This window comes from Lycium barbarum, chromosome 1, assembly GCF_019175385.1.
Source record: "Lycium barbarum isolate Lr01 chromosome 1, ASM1917538v2, whole genome shotgun sequence".
Taxonomy (NCBI): domain Eukaryota; kingdom Viridiplantae; phylum Streptophyta; class Magnoliopsida; order Solanales; family Solanaceae; genus Lycium; species Lycium barbarum.
In genome coordinates this window covers 19114314-19135872 of record NC_083337.1, presented here as the reverse complement: position 1 = coordinate 19135872, position 21559 = coordinate 19114314, and the positions used below count along the sequence as shown (strand labels likewise).

Genomic DNA, 21559 nt, shown 5'->3' with positions numbered 1-21559 from the left:
TGATCCTCGAATAAATGAGTTGCTTACTTGAATTCTCTAATTTGATAAGACCACAACTATGAACGCGATCAATAGGCCCCACAAACACTTTCCCAAACAAACGCAATCCTCTAACACATGGTCACAACCATAACCCATCCTGAACCGATGAAATACTCTTCGCTAACCTTTCCTTTGCACTTAGTAGAGTCGTTTCTAGTACCGTGATTCCTTAGAAACATAAGAACGTACATACCAAAATTCTGAACCTATAACGTACTCTTGTCAGAAAGAATCCTTGATTCACCTACGATCTCTACGCAATTCCATCAAAAACTGGTCTTACTGGCAGCCAACTTGGCTAGTTCCAAGTCTTCTTAAACCTTCAAATCCCAATACAGGAACCATACCACTGAAATCCTTACTTAGCAAAGTCCGTCTAAACCTAACTGATCACTATAAAGACCTCTCACACAACAATTCCTCCTCAAATATGTACTAAGCTCATTGTATATCATTATTCTTTCCAAATAACTGTTCCCAGAAAGTATCATCAAACCCACTAGAAAACCCTGGAAAAGCTTGGTAAATCTGTCATACCTCAAATCTGAGCCGATGTTACACCTCAAAAATTTCATGTCGTTGTGTCTTAAGTAGACTAACATGAGCTTAAGGTCAATGTCAAGCTCTTATGACTATAAGAAAGGTACCTGGAAAGTTTAGAGTGTATACGATAACATTTTGAAGCCATATGAGTTGGTGAAACCAAGTTCGCCAAGGGCAAGTGAAGTATAATATGTTTAGGAGAGGATTCCGCATACTATCGAGCTAAGGATTGTTTAGTAAGGCTATGAAAAGAAGTTATAAGGATCCTTGGATTGTTAATTAAGTGTTAAACAAGTGTTAAGAAGGTTCCATAAGGATCAGAGATCAAACGAAACGACGAGAGCAACTTCGAAAAAAGTAGGAGTTATACGACCAACTTATACGGCCCGTATAATTTATACGGTCCGTATAAGGGACCGTATAAGAGAAGGCGCCTCCACTGGAAGTATTATACGGTCACATACAGACCGTATAAGTTATGCGGATCGTATATGTGTCCGTATAACACCCGACGGGCAGATTTTAAAATTTTATAAAGAGACCCCAAATTTCATTTTCTTCATTTCCCATTTCTCTCCAACTTTCTATAAATCTCTAAAGCCCTCTCCCCACCATACCAACACATATCCAAGGGAAAATCAAAGATCAAACACCAAAAATTAGTAGAAGCAAAGTGCAAGAATGCTAACTAGGGTCGATGGAAGCTAGAAATCTCCTTGGAAATAAAGTGAGGGTTTTCTCTAAGTGAAGTATTTTCATCCAAAGACCATTCCTACATAATCAAAGGTGATTTTTATGTTCATTTCATGTTATTAGGAGTATTGAATGGTTGAAAGACTTGGATTATGGAAGAAAGTAGAAAATGGAGTACAAATATGGAAATAGTGGAGTTCTTGAATGATAACTTGATTTGAATCATAGTTCTTGACATGTTATGAGTATAATCTTGTTATAAATGACATAAATGATGTTAAAGAAGTATTATATAAGGATGAATGTGGCGATATTATAACTATGGTTATGGATGACTTTGAGAGGGAATTTTGAGAGTTGAATAATGTTTAGTTCAACGAAGTTTATTGATTATGATATTGTGGGTGTTGTTGTTGACGTTTGGGAGTTGTTATATTATGTGGAGAAAGTTGTAGAAACAAAGGAGATGTTTCCCAATTTTCATTAGCTTTAGCTTAAGCTTAAGCATTTTTCCGGTTATCTAACCTTAGTACGAATTCTCTTGAATGTAGAATCGTGAACATTGGAGGGAAGCGTTTAATCGATAAAGTTAGAGAGGTGTAAAGGTATGTGAGGCTAGTCCCTTTTTTTTCAAAGGCATGACTCTTATATTGTGATTTCTTCTCTATATTTCCATGATCTTCTTACACTCTAAAAGAGAAAAGCTAATGATTTTTAAGAGCTCCTTATGAAATAGAGATGAGATATGTTCCAGGATAATGATGATGATAATGATGCTATGATGAGCTCGATATTCTTATTTTTATGATTTCATTCATGTTTCTTCTTGTTGTTAGTCTCAACTCATGCTACTAGTTCCTTCAAGGTGAGACATGACGATCATGACTATCCCATAACATAATCGGAGGTTACCGACCTTACGTCACTCCGATAGAGTTGTAGCTTTCACTTGGACTCTCATGCATGCTTATGTATTTTTATGTATGATTACACCATGCCTACATGGCCGAGAAGACACACCACTGCAGTGGGAAGCTTACCCTGGACGCGGGAGGCCTGGACGCGGGCTAATGATGATCACACCATACCTATATAGTCGGGCAGCTTATATATGTATGATATGATTTTATTTTTATTATAAAAGTTAACATGCATGACTCCGCCTTAAGAGGCATCCAGTCGCAGGTTTGCTTTCAGCTTCATGTTTTCTTATGTCTTTATTATGCTGTTGTACATGCCTTACATACTAAGTACATTGTTCGTACTGACGTCCTTTTCTTTATGGACGCTGTGTTCATGCCCACAAGTAGACAAGGAGACGGAGCGGACACCCAGGAGCTCTTCAGCAGATTTACAGGAGCACTCCACTACTCCGGAGTCGCCATCTCTTGATATATTCTTTTGTGTACATATTGGGGCATGGCGGGGTCCTGTCCCGTCCTTACGATTCCAGTACTCTAGTTAAAGGCTCGTAGACACCTATATGTGGGTTGTAGATGTCATGTGATCACTTCAATGTATTTTGCACATCATTTTTGTAGCCTTACGGGCCTATGCTTATATATATATGTTTTGGGAGGTATTTGGAGGTTGGTTCATGACAAGTTGTGTTGAGAGTGATAAATGTCCAGGTAGTCAGCATGATAAGTGGTGCTCGGTAGTCAGCTCCGGGTACCCGTCATGGCCCACGAGCTAGGTCGTGACAGCCGAAACACTTCGAATCTTGAGATATCTTCCTGGAAGTGTAATCATAGACCTTTAGGCTTAACTCGAACAATGCTGACCCTGAATGAATGCAAAACCCTCAAATATCACCAATAGTCATTAGAACTGACTCCAAATTTCGAAATTAACCACAGTCATACCACGCATAACAAATCCTGTCTCTCGCTTTCGACTCCATAAGTTGATTCCTATCCAAGTTATCAACTTAGTACCGAAGAGCTATACCTTATGATTTCAATCTTCATATTTCTCAACTTTTACCCGATACGCAATTCTGATACAACCCCGAACCTTTCGACGCGAAACCTGAAGCCTCATATAGTAATTATATAACTATCGAATCTCTCATAGTATCACCTCAATATGCTCGTAAATTCTCCGAAAGTATCCAGTCTTACACTACGACTCTAAATCTCACGTGATCACCCCCAAGTCTTTAATAACCAAAGCGCTTATCCAAACTGTCCAGTCAATACTACTTGTAATATAAAATATCATCACGAGTAGGGTCTCACCTTGAAAATATAACTCTAGTCCTCACATGATAGGGATTCCACAATCCTCCTTCTTAAGGCATGCTAACTCATCCACTGTAGAATGTTACAAAACTTATACGACGGTGTACCACCTAAACACTTCTTATAAACCTCAACATGTCATTTCTCTGAAATTTGCTTCTCACTAGTTGCTGATCACGAATCTCACGGAACTCTGTCATATCACATAGTCCATTCCTGTAGATTTCTTTCTTAAGCTTATGCAACAATCACATCTCAACTGGAATATACAAGAAAACGACACCACAATCCATACTGACCCAAGAAATCCCCAAGATGTACCTTTTTCTTATTGATTCACAATCAGCATTTTCTCGGCTTGTTAATTTCCCAATTCTAATCAATTCACGATCATCAATACCGTAGTTAATCCTCGAACCCGCTCAATCGAATACCGCATAATCATTAGTTCTGCAAGCTAGTCGAATCAATCCGGGAGATAGGATCATACCACACACTCTGCACATTAGAGTTTTCTTAATGCTTACAACTCGAAATTGGACACTCTTTAAATCCAGCGTATCACACAACAGTCTCACTAATATCCTCATGTATCTCACTAAAGTGTCCTTGCCCAAATTGCCTTACTCAATTTTCGAAATGTTATCCCGAACTCAACTCAGTTAAACCATCATCGATCTACCATTTCAAATATCCATGTTCACTAATCCCTTAACGTTACTAGTCCTCGAAGAATCACATCTTACCTCAGTTATCAGATCTGAACACCTCTAACGACTCGCACGCCAATCCCTCTTCTAACATCGCTAGTGGCGGGATCTAGACAATTTTACATAATGAATACAAGGTTCCCAACCTTAGTCCACCACTGATCTCTATCAGTCTATGACATGTTACCTCACCTCAATTCTTACGAACCTCAATCTGCTGAACCTGATAGTAAGATGCCTCATTGTAACCCTTCAGTTCCCGTATTCCATCTCAAATCACTCTATCACTATCACCAAGAACACTCAAATCCACTCGATCCTGTAAACCAATCATCCTTTTTAGCTGAACGAACCACAAATAATAGCAATGCTTCTCTTCAAATCAAAGTGTAGCAACCAGTAACGTCCCAAGTCATTAACTCATCGCATACGCCCATAATTGAAGTAATTTCTATCAGTCGATTACTAGCTCCTCAGAATCCTACAACCCAGACAGATTTACTGACCAACGATGATACCATAACATTCACTTACTAACAAAGTAGTCCTTTAACATTAATGAGCTTATTTCGAGAATGACTTTTAGTACCATATCTCCGAAATATCACGTGAACCTGGAAGTACGACCGTTACCAACCCATGCCTAATTATTCCTACAAGATTCAATACTCCATAATAACTATAACTCAGACAATCACCTCCATCGGCACCGTTTTGTCATGTCGAACCCCCCTTTACCTTTCACGACTGAGCACAACATTCGCCCTTACATTAAATGCAACCTTATCCTGACAACCCTGTCAGATACCAATTTTTCCTTTCCCATTATCACGAAAAGTACTCATATCCAAGATATTCTAAGAAGTCTTACTTTGCTACACACTTGCACAAAAGCTTCCTTCATGTCCTTATTGTCAACTTGTTTTCTTTATTACCCGTGATCACAATACATTTGCCCACATTCGTTGGTCATCACTGAACTTACACTTATTCTCACATACCGATATCTAATGCGCTACCTTTGCTGAATCATCGACCGCCATTGGTTCACAGCGTCACGTACACCATCAAAAGCCCTAACGAAACGGAAGTCAAACCAATCATATCATCGAGCAACCCACTATTGTTAAGACATAATTGCACTTTGTCACTTCCGAGCAACTTAACGCTGAATCATGGAGACCCTGTAACCCTCTGAACTACCTTCCCATTTCTCACGAGCCCTCACAATAAATGATTCTAATCGCGACTCCACAGAGCAATGGAGTCTAATCGCGACCCCACACAATCGAAGCCTCAGGCCATAACTAGAATCTGAACTTGATCACCTTCCCAAATCACAATAACACATCTCGTACCAAGCCACCACATGTTATAAATCAACCATTCGCATAAGAATTTAAGAACGAGTGTCCACCCTCCCTGAGTTATTAAGATAAGAAAGTTCAAATACCAATTGGAATCGGCTAGATACCAATTTGAATAAATTCGCACGAGAGAATGAAAGAATTCGAAGTTTCCTAAATGTCTTATAGCCTCTCGTAGATAAGTACGGAGCTCATCGTACCGATCCACGAGACTCTACTAGACACGCTCTTGTATTATAAACCGGGTAACCTAGGGCTCTGATATCAACTTGTCACGACCCATTTTGACTAAGTTTTGCGGCACTTACTTTTTGCACCTCGTTAAGAGAACCCTCAACCTAACGATAAGTAAAGATATAAATTAATAAATAAATCAAGCGGAAAAGAATAATTACATAAGTCTCACAATAATATATAAATATAAATAGTGCAGAAATTAGAAAAATACCCCCAGGGTTTGGTCTAAGTCATACAAGAGCATCTAAGTGAAATTATACAAGTCTGGAATAGAATAATACATCAATTTGTCTATGTCTCAGAGTAGAAAGTAAGACATAATAATAAGAGGAGCCTTCAAGGCAGCGAACGACTCGTGCTCACCCTAGAAACTCGATGCAATGCTGATGGCGACAATCAGCCACGGGAGATGGAAGCAGACCCAACCCGATACTATGCATTCATAAGGAAATGCAGCAAGTGTAGGTTAGTGCAAAACAACAGTACTGGTAGGTATCATCGGCCGACTAAGTATAGCTAACATAATTCAGACAATAAAGCAAGATGGGAAGATAAATCAACAAGTATAAGCCAAGCATAATCAGAACCAAGTACATGTAATCCCCTACGTTGAGCATCTACACCCAAATGTGCCAAGTCTCAATATGTCCAATCCGAAACCAACATCACAAGTAAAACACCAGATCATCACAGTATAATCCATAAAGCAAAGCAATGCAACAATGTACGAATGCAAATGCAATGCAATGCAATGCAATGTTGTGTATATATGTACTCGGGACGGAAGTATCAACGTCTCGGTAACACAACCCAAGGTGACTCACGAAGTCTAAGTGTCACTTGTCCTGAAACTTTGCTCAACAGACAGACGAGACCCGGATCTTTGCCCATGGGGGGTTCTTACCGGCAACACCCTGAGGGACTTGCGGAGTCCATGCACTCACTCAATCCACGATTCCGGAACAAACTTCGGATATTGGACTCTCACGTCACTCAAGTAAAAACCGAGCCCAGCTCATCACAGTGTTCCATCAAGTATCAACTCACTCAATCCACGATTTCGGAACGAACATCAGATATCGGACTCTCACGTTACTCAAGTAAGAACCGAGCCCAGCTTATCGCAATGTTTCATTAAGTATCATCAAGGTATCAACAGTATATCATGAATGGATGAGAATGTGTGCAATGCATGTGTCAACATCAATAATTTGATCAATATCACAAGTACCAACATGGGTACGCCAATAACATATCAATGTCACAAGTACCAACATGGGTACGCCAATAATATATCAGTGTCACAAGTACCAACATTGGTACGCCAACAATATCAATGTCACAAGTACCAACAGGGTACGCCAACAATATCAGTGTCACAAGTACCAACATGGGTACGCCAACAATATCAGGAAAGACTACACAAGTCACATAGAATTCTATCCTCTTATCAACATCAACCCGTAAGATACTACTATATCACAATCAAGATGGAACAACAGATTTCAATATCTACTAGCAACACGTAACATCAAGCCAATACAATAGAACAATCAAGTCATAACACAATAGAGTGGCTAGCCCTAATCACGCAACATGGCCCAACCTAAGACAATATCCAACCAAACTTCATACCTCAAGGCTTACATGCTTTCTTTGACAATATCATCTAAATATAGACTTCGCTAAATAAAGTCTCAGCAAGGGTAAGCCATAACCTATCTGGATGGTCGAACAACAACACCAACAATCACTTTATAGTCGTTCCCTTCCGCTGAGCCTCGAGATCAAAGAAGTGTAGGCCTATTCGAAATATGGATTAGAAATCATGAAGAACGATACTTATATTGCTATCATTCAAATTAGGTCAAAACCAACCCTAAAATTTAAAGAAATGGGCCCCACAAGGGCAAAACAAAAAACTCGGGGGTAAGCTATCAAATTAAACACTAGATGATCAAAACTCTTCAACTAATTGCTAATTAACTCAAGGATTTATCTAATTTAGAATTTCAAGCAAAACCCCCAATTTTGGGTATAAACCCTAACTCTTAGATTCAAGGATTCAACACTAATAATGGAAGGTATATGATTAATAACGTTAGATTCATCATAATCTAGCATAAAATCCATCAATTTCATCATTAATAAGCCTAGATATAAAATCAATCAAAAATCACTTTTAATCTTCCATTACTAAGGGCTAACAAGGAAAGAGGAATCCTTAAGATGATTAGGAACAATGAAATAGCAAGAAGGTTAGGAGAGCTTACCACTAAGAATCTTCACTAGTAATCCTCTAGAAATGCTCCCAATATGAACCACTTTCGGAATAACAGTGAATGAAAAGACTTGGGATTTTATATCATTTAAATACCCCAGTCACTGCTCGATCACCGCCCTCTTCAGCTGCGCCGCCCCAGCGGTGACATGACCGCTACAACGGTCAAGCCCAAATGGCCAGGACAGCTTCGGCGACAGGGTGACCGCTCAAGCGGTGCTGTTGCCACCAAAGCAAGCACCAGACACTAGAAACAACACCAAGTTTCACACTTCAATCCGATTTTCCGACTAATTCCTGAGGCCATCTGCTCACATACCACATACATAGACAAACATAAAAACACACTATGAACGCGCTCGTGACCTGAAAATTCCCAATGGAGGTCTCGTTGACCGATTCAACCCCCGATACCTCATTTCCAACTTCCCAACTCAAGTCTCAAAATGCATCTGAGTGCATTGGGAACCGTACCAGATAAACACACAAGTTTTAAGCGACCATTTGGACCTCTCCAAATCGACGAATTTTCGAAAAAGGTTCGTTTACCCAAAAGTCAAATTTGAGTCAACTTTTTTTCGCTTAAAGCCCAAATTTCACAAAAAGTCACCCGAATCAAATCTAGATACCTCGGGAAGCGTGTCAACGGTCCTCTCAGGTCAAAAATGAGCTAACCCAGTTGGAAAGGGATCAAAAGGGTCGAGAATGCAAATAACGACCAAACGGGTCGTTACATGCCTCTTTCTTCTCTTCACTTGCATAACCACTCAAGTATGGTCAGCCTACTTGTTGGGCCAAAGGCCCAATAGGACTTTTATTTCAAAAAATGGAGATAATCAAGTCTGTGAAGATAAATAGCGAGGCGCGCAGAAGGCCTAGCCATAGGTTAAAATGGCCAACTACGGGCTTGGTACGCCCCTAGTCTACCTCTTTTTTTTTTCCTTTCATGCCTGTGTTTATTCATTTATTTGATTTGATGTATTTATAAATGTGAACAAACTCAAACTATAGTGGAATCTTTGTGATTTGAACTAGCTGTCTTAGGATAACAGTTCATATGCCGTTTAGATGACTTTAGGTCCCCAAATGGATTTTCAAAACCGCGTTCAAATTCGACATTTCAAAACTAAGTATCAAAAAATGGATTTTACAAACAGTTTTCAAGTACTAACGGGTAAAAAACAGGCTTTTTAAAAAAAAAAATGGCAAACATACTGCCTGATCTTTACAAACTTACATTTTTCAAAGTTCAGAATTTGTCACTCAATTTAGCAATTTACCAGTCTAATTTTCCTTAAAATAAAGTTACATAGTTTCGGTCTTGAGAGGAAACTCTATTCGCATATTTAAATAAGCTGGGTTTTGGTCCAGGTCTTATAAAATTCTTTTTTACAAATAAATACTTGAGTTCACATCATCACTTGTAAATTTTCACGTACCCAAAACTTTCAGCTATTCTAAATTCATTTTTGAACTGGAGCATGCTTATTTTGAACCAGAAACTGGGTAAATATTTGAGACCAAAAGTTGACTTGGGCTTTATTTTATCAAAACTGGGAGAATAAAAGACCAAAAGTGATGAGTTTCATATAGCAAAAAGACACCCCTTTTTAAGTATAAAAACGCCCTTTGTAAAAGTTAAACCTTCGTAATATACAAAGTTTCGGATGAAACTGAGACGTACTAAAGCAGACTAACCGGAACCAAAATATGAGTATGGCATGAACAAACTTCAAAATCAAAAGTGTTTCCTTATACTATATTTATAAACAAAATATACTCCTTATACATAAAAAGGGGATTACTTATACTCGGATATTATAAATCTGAAAACTACGATACCCTATATATAAAGGAGATATAGAGCCTGTTTGGATGGGCTTATGCCTATAAGCTAATAAGTTGGGGTAGTCTAACTTATTTTTTTTTGGCTTATAAGTTGTTTTCAGCTTATAAGCTGCTTTAGATAAGCTAAGTCAAATGGGCCCAATTATTTTTTTGAGCTTATTTTAAGCACAAAATGACTTTAAGCCGGTCAGCCAAACACTCAAAAAAACTGAAAGAAATAAGCAACTTATAAGCCAATCCAAACGGGCTCATATTCAAACTTTTTCCTAAATGATATGCAAACCTACAAAAAATGACAGTTTTCTAAAATGCAAGAAAATAAATACTAAATAAACAGTTCATGCAAATACTCATACACTGGACTTCGAAGGTCAATCGTAGAGTACGGATCCTTAATACTGGGGTGCCTAATACCTTCCCCAGGGGATCATCAAAACCCTTACCTAGAACTCTGGATTACGAAGGATTTTTCACTGTATTTGAATAAACCCTTCAAAACCGGTTTTCCTAATTTCCTAAAAATTAGGTGGCGACTCTTTTCAAAAAAAAATTCAAAAGAGCACCAACGATTTCGTAGTAGCTTTTATGCCTTAACCCACATAAAAAGCGAACCGTTACAGTACCCTCATAATCAATCATGGCCTCCTTGGCCTTAGAGTTTTCAGAGGCGTTTTCAGGGCTAGCCCCGAGACAGGGAGTACCAGAAACGCTCCGAGGCGCAAATGAAAGGCATAGATCCATAGGGCGTACGCCCTAAAATTTGGGGCGTAAATCTCGGGCGCAAAAGCGTAAGCCCCAGGCGAAAAGGTGTATGCCCCGGGCGTTAAATTTTATTTTTATTATTTTAAAAGTATTTTTGTTATAAATTATGATTTTTATTATTGGTATAATGGTATTATACTTTATGTTATACTACAATATATAAATAAATAAATCAACTCTCATAGAAAATAATACTGCCAGAAATAGTTTTTTTTAGATGATTATGCCTAAAATTGATATGATAGAGATTTCATAGCACTATGTTCCTGAAGCAACTTTATCCATTTTTTGTCATTGCTCTTACACTTTCTCCCTTCTCCTTCTTTAAATATATAAATAAAAGTCAGTGTAAATATTAGCTAAGGTCGGGAAGGACTATAGATCTGGAGATCGATGATGAAATGGATGAATATTTCATTTTAAAGACTATCTAGGCTATTATATTTTTTTGTGTGTGTTGTTACCTTTCATAAACAATATTTATAACAATTGTTGTTAAATTATTGGTGATTTATTTGCACAATTTTAATGAAAATTTTACTTTTGCTTATTTTTTAGTAATAAAATTATAAAATTGAAGATACATGAGACTTACGCCCCGTAGATCCATGGGACTTACGTCCCATGTCTTGGGGCTTACGCCTCGCCCCGTGCTGCGTAAAGCGCCTTGCCTTGCGCCCGCGCCTTTTAAAACACTGCTTGGCCTCACCCCTCAGAACTCTATCTAGAATCTTTCTCAACTGAGCATCTTCAAACTGATGAGTCCTGATCTGCTCTAACAAGGACGATCTCACCTCAACACAAGCTAAGACTTTGCCTGGGACCGAAATATCAAGACGAACGAAGTTGTTGGCCAGATTATCAACCTCCATGGCCAACGAACGCTCGGAAACAACCAAACGGGATAAACTCCACATACTCGTGGCCTTTCGACTCAAAGCATCAGCAATAACATTGGCTTTTCCTGGATGATAAAGAATAGAGGTGTCATAGTCCTTCAGGAGCTCCATCCATCAGCACTGCCTGGAATTAAGATCTCTCTTGGTAAACAGGTGCTAAAGGCTACGGTGATCGGTGAAAACCTCACAATGGATGCCATACAAGTAATGCCTCCAGATCTTCAAAGCGAAGACCACAGCTAGCAACTCCAAATCATGGGTAGGGTAATTCCTCTAATGAATCTTCAACTGACGGGTAGCATAGGCTATGACACTACCCTCCTGTGTCAAAACAGCACCCAAACCCACACTGGATGCATCACAATAGACTGAGAAATCCTTACCCTCCACGGGTAATGCTAGAATCGGGGCTGAAGTCAAAAGGTCTTGAGCTTTTGAAAGCTCTCCTCAAAATCATCAGACCACTAGAAGGGAACATCCTTCTAAGTCAATCTGGTCAACGAAGAAGCAATAGTAGCGAAACCCTTCACAAATCGGCGGTAGTAACTGGCCAAACCCATGAAACTACGGATCTCAGTCACAGTAGTAGGCCTCGCCCAATCTCTCACAGAATCAATCTTCTTAGGATCAACCATGATCCCGTCCTTAGACACAACATGGCCTAAGAACGCTACAGACTCCAACCAAAACTCACACTTCAAAAACTTAGCAAACAAACTATTCTTCTTCAACAACCCAAGCACAGTACTTAGATGGCTCTCTTGCTCCTCTCTACTATTTGAATACATCAAGATATCATCAATATACACAATCACAAATGAGTCAAGGAATGGACTAAATATGCCATTCATTAAAGTCAAGAATGCAGTCGGGGCATTCTTGACATCACCAGAAAATCATAATGCCCATATGTCATCCAAAAAGTTGTTTTCAAAATATCCTCGGCCCTGATCTTCAGCTGATGGTAGCCTGAACGCAGGTCAATCTTCGAGAACACTGAAGCCCCCTGAAGCTGGATAAATAACTCATCAATACGAGGCATAGGGTACTTGTTACGAATAGTAACCTTGTTCAGTTGACAATAATCGATGCACATCCTCAAAGATCCATCTCGCTTTTTCACGAACAACACAGGAGCACCCCAAGGGGAGACACTCGGTCGAATGAATCTGCTGCTCAATAAATCCTGCAACTGCTCCTTAAGCTATCTCAACTCGGCGGGCGCCATCTGATACAGCGAAACAGAAATAGGGCGGGTGCCCGGCGCCAAGTCAATACAAAAGCCAATATCGTGATCGGGTGGCATACCCGGCAGATCAGACGGGAATACCTTCTGGAACTCGCTCACAATAGGAACGGACTCAAAGGGTGGATATGCAACAGTAGTGTCACGCACATGAGCCAAATAAGCTAAACACCCCCTTGTTGACTAATTTATTTGCCTGACGAAAGTAAATAATCCTCCTCGGAGCGGGACTAGGAGTACCCCTCCACTCAAGTCTAGGAATTCCAGGCATGGATAAAGTGACCATCTTGGCATGACAGTCCAAGATCGCATGATAAAGAGAAAGCTAGGTCATACCTAATATAATATCAAAATTCACCATATCAAGTATCATCAAGTCTACCCACGTGTCGTATCACATAAAAGTAACAAAGCACGGCCGATAGACACAATCAACCATAACAGAATCTCCAACTGGAGTAGACACATGAATAGGTACGGCTATGCTATCACAAGTCAAGTCCCAACCAACAGCATGATATGCAAACACATACTAATAGTGGATCCAGGATCAAATAACACAGAAGTTGCTCTATGTTGGATAGAAACAGTACCTGAAATGACCGCATTTGAGGCCTCCACCTCGGGTCTACCTGGGAACGAATAACACTGGGCTCCACCACGACCAGACTTTCTAGATTGTGATCCACCTCTCGAACTCTGGGACCTACCTCTACTGGCTTGAGACCCACCCCGAGAATTCTATGAACTACCGCGGCCTGACTGAGCAACGCCTCTCGGAGAAGCACCACCTGGGCAACCTGAAGATGCCGGAGTCCTCTGGGACTGATAACCCTGCCTGGGTCGAGGACACTCTCTAGAAAAATGACCAGGCAATCAACGTGTAAAACAAGCTCTAGAAGGTGAAGCCTGATAAACCGAAACTGAAGACCCAACTGGAGCAACCCTGTCTGTTGGTCGAGAAAATGAGCTCTCAGAAGCTTTCTACCTAGATGGCCCACTAGAAGAAGTTTGCAATACTTATTGTACAACGCGGCCGAAATGGGACTGATGCTACCTAGAAAACTGTCCGGCGCCCCTCAAGCTGGAACCACTATAACCCCCAAACTGTCTCTGCCTCTTCTCACTAATCCCTCCAAATGAGCGGGCCTTAGCAGCCTCAACTAATGATGCATGCCCAACAATGGACTGGAAAGAAGCACCCATAGCCTCAAGCTAAGGGCATGGAATCTGAAGAGAAGTAACGAACCCACCAACAAATCGTCGAATCTTGTCGAGGTCAGTAGGAATCAGGGGTGCTGAATAACGGGCCAAATGCAAATAGCGAGTCGTATAAGCATCAACAGATAATCCCCTTTGCTGCAAGTAGAGGAGCTCATCTCTACGTGCCTCTCTCAAGGCACGGGGCACATACTTCTCAAGGAAGGCCCGATAAAACTGTGTCCAACTAAGTGGAGGAGAAACCTCTGGTCTGCAAGAAATGAAGTACCTCCACCAGGTCTTTGCATCTCCGCAAAACTGGTATGACACATAATCAACCCCATGGGTGTCAACAATCCCCATCCTATGCAATAACTCATGCATGTCTGATATAAACTCATACACGTCCTGTCCAGAAGTACCAGCGAATCTCGGCGGATCCATATTCCTGAACCTCCCTACCAGCTCCTGATTGGTCAAAGTTATAATAGGTCCTGCCATCGGTCTGAGATCATCTTCCTGGGCCGGAACTGCACCCATCCATAGAGCCACAGTCACAGTAGGATGTGCTGTACGAGTCAGCCTCTGCTCGGGGGTTTGTGCCCCAACTCTAGTCTGTGATCCTCCACTCGGAGAAGTAATACCAGCGGCAGCCTACTGGGCATCCAAATGAAGTAGAATACGAGCCATAGTGTCCTAAACCGTCTGATCTGAAGTGGCCTCGGGGTGTTCCCGTTCAGGAGCCACATTATCCCCGACGACCTGGTCTCGAACCGGCTGAACCTCAGGCGCAGGCTCTGGAGAAGGAGATCTAACATGCCGCTGCCCAACCACAGGAGCCCTGCCCCTGGCTGGTGCAACCCCGCGGCCTCTAGCTTGACCGTGCCCTCTAACTGTCGCTCGTCCTCTGGTGCTAGCCGCAACTGCGGGATCCGGCACCTGATCTCTGGCTATCGTGGCTTGAGTCCTCACTATTTATGAGAGAAGAGATAAGAATCAGATACCAATTCGATTGTTCCAGAAACCAATCAGAATAATTTCGCACGAAAGAATGAAAGAATGTGAAGTTTCCTAAATATCCTATAGCCTCTCGCAGATAAGTACAGAGCTTATCATATCGATCCACGAGACACGCTCTTGTACTATAGACCTGGTAACCTAGGGCTCTGATACCAACTTGTCATGACCCAATATCACTAAGTCGTGCGGGCACCTACCCTTCCCACCTCGGTAGGCGAACCCTTACCCCAACATTCACAGTATGATAGAAATAGCGAAAGAAGGTAAAATAACGTAAGTCTAACAGATATAATATAAGTAAGTGCGGAAGTAAGCGGAAGTAAGTGAAATCCACCCAAGTATCTGATTGGGTCATACAAGAGCATCTAAACCAAAATACAACCAATCTCAATAGTGATAATAATACGTAAGTGTCTCAAATCATGTCTCAGAATGAAAAGTAAGACATAAGTAGTCGGAAAAATCTTCGGGCAACGAACGTCCTCATGCTCACCCTAAATAGACTTGAATCAGCAACCTCGAACTATCAGCCACGAGGGGTAAAAGCGGATCCAACCTGGTACTCTGCATTCATAAAAGAATGCAGCAAGTATAGGTCAGTTCAAATAACACGTACTATAGGTATCATAGGCCGACTAAGACCAGATAACGTATATAAAGACAACAAAGCAAGATAAACACGTAAAACAACAAGGTATAAGTTAACACGAATCAATAACCACGGTACAAGTCATCACCTATGTTATAGTATCTAAACCCAACTGTGCCAAGTCTCAGTATAACCAGTCTGAGCTGGTATATCTCAATCATATATTAGAAAAACCAAGAGGTACAATCCAATGCAATAATGTATGAATGATAAATGCAATTCGTACGTACCGTACAATGTACACCGACGATGGAACATCACATCTTGGCAGCACAACCCATGGGGACCCACGAAGTCCATGTACGCCTCATATCAGTCATTTCGCACACAACCTAAAGATGACTCGATATACAATAAGTCTCAGACCTAGAGATGACTCGATATACAATAGGTCTCAGAATAGTACCGGTCACTCTGCACACATCCCAGAGATGACTTGTATCAAATGTGTCTCAATGCATTTGTATTTTTCTTCTCACTTTCCATACTCAGTACCATCACAAGGCAATATCAACGTATCATAGAAATGAGTATGAATACGATGCAATGTAATATCAAATAACCAATTCAATCCCAAATAGTACCATACATGGTACACAAGTAATATCAATAATAAGGCTACACAATAAGCCACAATGGAATCACCACATCTCAATATCAAATCAAAGTAAGGTACTGCAATATCATAATCATGATATATCACTAATCACCAATATCCAATGTCCCAACGTGGCAACGAGCCAATAAATAAATAGAACAAGATAAGTCAACAACGCAATGGGGTGGCTAGCCACTAAGTCATTCAACAAGGCCCAACCTAAGACAATATCCAACCCAACTTCATACTCGAAGGTTTACATGCACTCTCCGACAATATCATCTAAACATACGCTTCGCTAATCGAAATCTCACTATAAGGTAAACCATAACCTACCTGAAAATTCGAGCAGCAAAGTCTCCAATAGTCAAACCTTAGTCTTTCCCTTCCTTTGAGCCTCGTGATAATGGAAGTCTAATCATATTTGAATTATGAAATAAGAATCAAGAAGAAACATCATTCAACCCTTTCTTCTATTCAAGACCCAAATCCCAACCTATGGAATGGGGTTTATGAACTAAAAAGATGAAATTAGGAATCTATAGGTCTCAACATGAAATTAATATTCTAGGTGATCAATTCCCATCAATTATAATTTAGAAGGACTAACAAATCACTTAAATTTGCATTCTAGGCAAAAACCCCAAATTTGGGTATGAACCCTAACTTTCAATTTAATTAATTACACACTAATAATGAAGAAATCATGAAATTGTAGACTCTAATCATCAATCCCATGCTTAAAGGAGCTAACCCAACCATAAATTCCTGATTTAATAGCCTAGAATGAAGAACCCACAAAACCCTTTTTTAATCCACCATTTCTTAAGGAAACTAGCATGTTTAATGGATTCCTAAGGTGATTAATGTAACACGGAATGGAAAGGAAGGTGAAAGAACTTACCACAATGATTTTCTATGAAGAACAACCTTGAATGCTCCCAAAAAGCTCTAAAGTCGAAATGGTATTGAATGAACAACTTAGGGCTTTTAATACACATTTAATAAATCTAACTGCCCGTCACCCGCTCCCACGGTCCATTAGCCGCTCCAGCACTCCCGCTTCCCTGCCCAAAATATATAAGGACGTTGTAGCGGCAGGGCCACCGCTACAACGGTACTGCTGTCGCTGTCCTGGTGTCGCTTAAGCGGTGCACCAGACACCAGAAAATTACACAAGTTTCACTAATTCAACCTGAAATCCTGACTATCACCCGAGACCATCTTCTCACAAACCATACATGTAGACATACATAAAAACACGCTACGAACGCACTCGTGGTCTCGAAATTCTCGACGGAGGTTTCGTTGATCGAGTCAACCCCCGATACCTCAAAACTAACTTCCCAACCCAAGTCTCAAAATGCACCCGAGTGCATTGGGAACCAAACCGAATATACACACGAGTTCTAAAAGATCATCCGGACCTCTCAGAATCGACGGATTCCTGAAAAAGGTCTGTTTAACAAAAAGTCAACATTGAGTCAACTCTTTTTCGCTTTTAGCCTAAATTTCCCACAAAGTCACCCAAATCATACTCAAAGACCTCGGGAAGCGTGTCAACAGTCCTGTCGGGCCGAACGAGAGATAAACAAGCTCGAGAAAGGGTCAAAAGCACCGAAAAGGATATAACGACCAAATGGGTCGTTACACTTACACCTGGCAACAATTTGGTTCACTGGAATTTATGCTGTGCGCGAGGCGCCGCTTACGAGAGAGATTATTTCTCGGTCCAATTAAGATTTGGTTTTTAAAAGCCCAGACCTTTTTAGTACCGTATAAATATATATTCTACACAATTTTTACATAACTTTAGACCTTGAGAGAGCTTGGAGCCACCGTGGAGGCAGGAGTTACAGGGTTTTACCTTCTCTTCTCTGTAGTACTTGTTTTTACGTTTTTATTCGGATGATTTGTTGTTTTTCCTCCATGTCTATGTGGAGATAAACTCTTTAGTTCTAGAATTTTGGCCCAAAAATGAAAGTTGACATTTGATTATCTTTTGATCCGTTGATTTTCCATCCTTGAGTTATGTATTTATTCTTGGTCTTAATTGTCTGATTACCTGATCAATAGTTAGATACTATCTGTGGCGTATGAATTGAACTAGGGATAGGGAATTTACGTGCGGAATAAGAATAGATAGAGCATGTTCGAATAATCGTTTCGTTAATGAGGATAGGAATATATATATATATATATACCCTTTAGTCTTGCTTAGTTGTATATGGAGATTTAAATGCGTTCTTGTTATTTTTTGACAACCACAGGAATATAGGCGTTACAGTAACATCTACAGACTTGTGAGCAACTCGGAAGATACTCATAAAGTAAATATTAACCTGTCAACTAGTAACTCAGAGAATTCAATAGGTGTAACGATTGGAAGACTCAACTGGATTAGTAGTGGTCATAGCCCTAGATCTCTTCTCCGATAAAAATCTGTTCTTTCTTGGTTGAAGTTCATTATTTGGTTTCTTTTATTTCTAGTTAGTTTATAAATATAACTTTGAATTTTACTTCTTTTATAGATAATTAGGATTGTTTAATTTAGTAAATAGTTAATCATAAGTCCCTGTGGGTACGATATCTGACTTTAATCCTATATTACTTGTACGACCACCTATACTTGCATGTGTAATTGGGAGCAACAATTCACGTAAAAAAGAAAATTAAATTCTCTGAAAATCTTGAAATTCCAACAATAGTTATAGATACCATACGTAGAATATGTTTATGTACGCATAACATATATTATTTTAAAATCAATTAAAACAATATAAAATAAAGTAAATTTGCAAAAAGCTAATTTAAAATGACTGTTTTAAAATTTCTTAAATTGGAAAACTTGGAGAGAACAGAAGCATTTTGGTATAAGTATTCCGATAACAACTTACATCAATAATCAAAACTAAATTAAGAATACCAAATCAAGATATATTTATCCCCGTCAATCATCAGAAAAGATATTTTGCCTACGAAGATGGTAGAAAGCATGAGGGAATTTTTAGCTTACCACTTTTTGGGTTTGATTTGGTCCTGCGAATTGAAAGGACCTTGGCCTATTGCACATTCTAACTGCCGCCTGTTGAAGTTTCAAGCACTAAAGTGGAGAGATTTTCATCTGATATCCCTTCATGTCGGTTTATGAAGCTGTCAGCAACGTAGAAAAAAAAAAGAGAAGAAAACGGATTAGAATACTCTTGATCAATTACAAATACATCAAAGACTTAATAACGTAAACTTAAGTTGATTTTGAATTCCTACATATTAGGAGAATAATTGAGTTACGATTTTGTCTAATGCAAACTCTATTTTTGAAGGGTCCCTGCATAGTAGGAGCTCTGCATGGTTAACAGTCATATAAGCTAAACAATGATACTAACCTAGACAATCAAGAGCGGAGAGAGACAATATAACTCGGAAAAAATAAAGAGAAAGCAATATAAGACTTAATTCTTGAACCACCTACCACAGATTCAAAAAGAAAAAAAAAACTATTGATTTTACTTACCTTTGTCTCCATATTATGTGGCTACAAAGTAAAACAAACATAATCAGAATTGAAGAAAAACGGTAATAATTCATTTAACATAAAATAGAGACCAAGCAAAATCAATTTCCAGTAGAAGAAGTCGTGAGAAAAGAATAAGAAGAAGATCTCTTTCAAGTTCTAATACGTGAGGTATTTTATTTGTGCTATTTAATTCAAGGAAAGAATTTGTACAAAATATAATTTTAATAGATCAAAAGCCTAAATTTTAGAATTGACGGAATCGAAACTTACATACGCCTAAAAAAATAAAATAAAAAACACTCCATAACTTTATTATGCACGTAACTTGTTTCTGCCAAAAAAAAAAAAAAGTATTCCTTATTTATTTATTGAAAAGGACTAACATTCCTTTAAATAAGGGAAGAATCTATACAAGGTAAAATTTGAATCTAAATAAAAAAGAACTACATAAATAACAACGAATTTTCCTACTTTTTCATAAAATAAAGTAGGTGAAATATTATAAAGATATTAAAGAATAATTCGATTGTAGAGTCCAAATAGGTTTAATAACCAAAATTTTGAATTATAAAATCGACTAAATTTTATTTACTAAATCATTCCTTATTATTTTTCAACAAAAAAAAAAATCATTCCTTATTAGAAGTATGGATCTCAATATTTAGGGACTTCACAACTTTCCTTATTTGCCGTTGAAGTTCATGCCGCAAAGAGTTCAATTATAGACAATTTTCACTTAATTATTTTTATATCAATATAATAAAATAATAAAATAATAATTTAAGAAAAATAGTAAATGAAAACTTTGTCTATTGTAGAATCTTTTAATGAAGGGTAAAAAGTTCAATCAACATTTCTAAGGGCCTTCGTGCTTTTAATATAGTACTAGTCTCTGCAAATGTGCGTTGCACATTATTCCCTATCAATTTATCACACAAAAAAACAGGTTAGGTTATTACTTGTAATTACATTATATTACAAAAGATGTTATTAGACATTAGTTTTAATAGTGAGGTAAAAGATGTTATTAGAAAATTTAACATTCCTAATTTTATAATAACACTAACTTTTCAAGCATAGAATATATAGTGAGTAACACCTAATCCTTACGAACTATTAAAATAAAAATAATACACATTCGATAACAAGAAATCACTATATTGACTTATTCTTGCTCTCATATTATTAGCTCGATCTTGTCGAGTTAATTTCCTACTCGTTTATTGACTGCTATATCAAGAAAATAATACTTTTATACTTGCTTAATGTCATAATTGGAATTCTAGTAAGTAATACCTTTTTGTATTTTCTTTTTTGGATTATGTATTTGTTTATCTATTTATTTACTAAAATTGTGTCCCCTTAGATCTTTTTGTAATGACCCTCCCGATCGTTATGGAAAATTTAGGATCACCCTACCAAATAGAACCCTCCCAATGGTAGAACGAGCTAATAGAAACTCCAATGTGGAAGTCTAAGAATTGAAAACTTGTCTTATTGTTTGATTATATTGAGTCCATTGGGGGGGGGGGGGGGGGGGGGTGACTTAGGAAATTACACCTCCGTTGGGGATTCTGAGGCCACGGGTGAGTCCGTATGGTATTTTTACATTAATGTGCATGTCTTGTTTGTGTTTGTGAGGCCTCGAATGAAGTGTTGTGTGGTAGAGTGGAAAACTATGGAAATTAGCGAGCTCACTGGTTC

At 38.9% G+C, this 21559-nt stretch overlaps 1 long non-coding RNA gene across 3 annotated transcripts; it reads right to left on the bottom strand.

Annotated features, from left to right (window-relative positions):
• Positions 1-15365: 15365 nt before the first annotated feature.
• On the bottom strand, positions 15366-20303 carry LOC132632912 (uncharacterized). 3 transcript variants are annotated; one of them, XR_009579521.1, is made up of 4 exons: positions 19606-20303; positions 19355-19491; positions 15971-16072; positions 15366-15655 (listed from the first exon to the last, which is right to left on the bottom strand). It is a non-coding gene; the product is annotated as an uncharacterized LOC132632912 (long non-coding RNA). The 3 variants fall into 3 exon arrangements; XR_009579515.1 differs by having other exon boundaries at positions 19355-20303; XR_009579507.1 differs by lacking the exon at positions 15971-16072 and having other exon boundaries at positions 19355-20303.
• Between the last annotated feature and the right edge of the window lie 1256 nt (positions 20304-21559).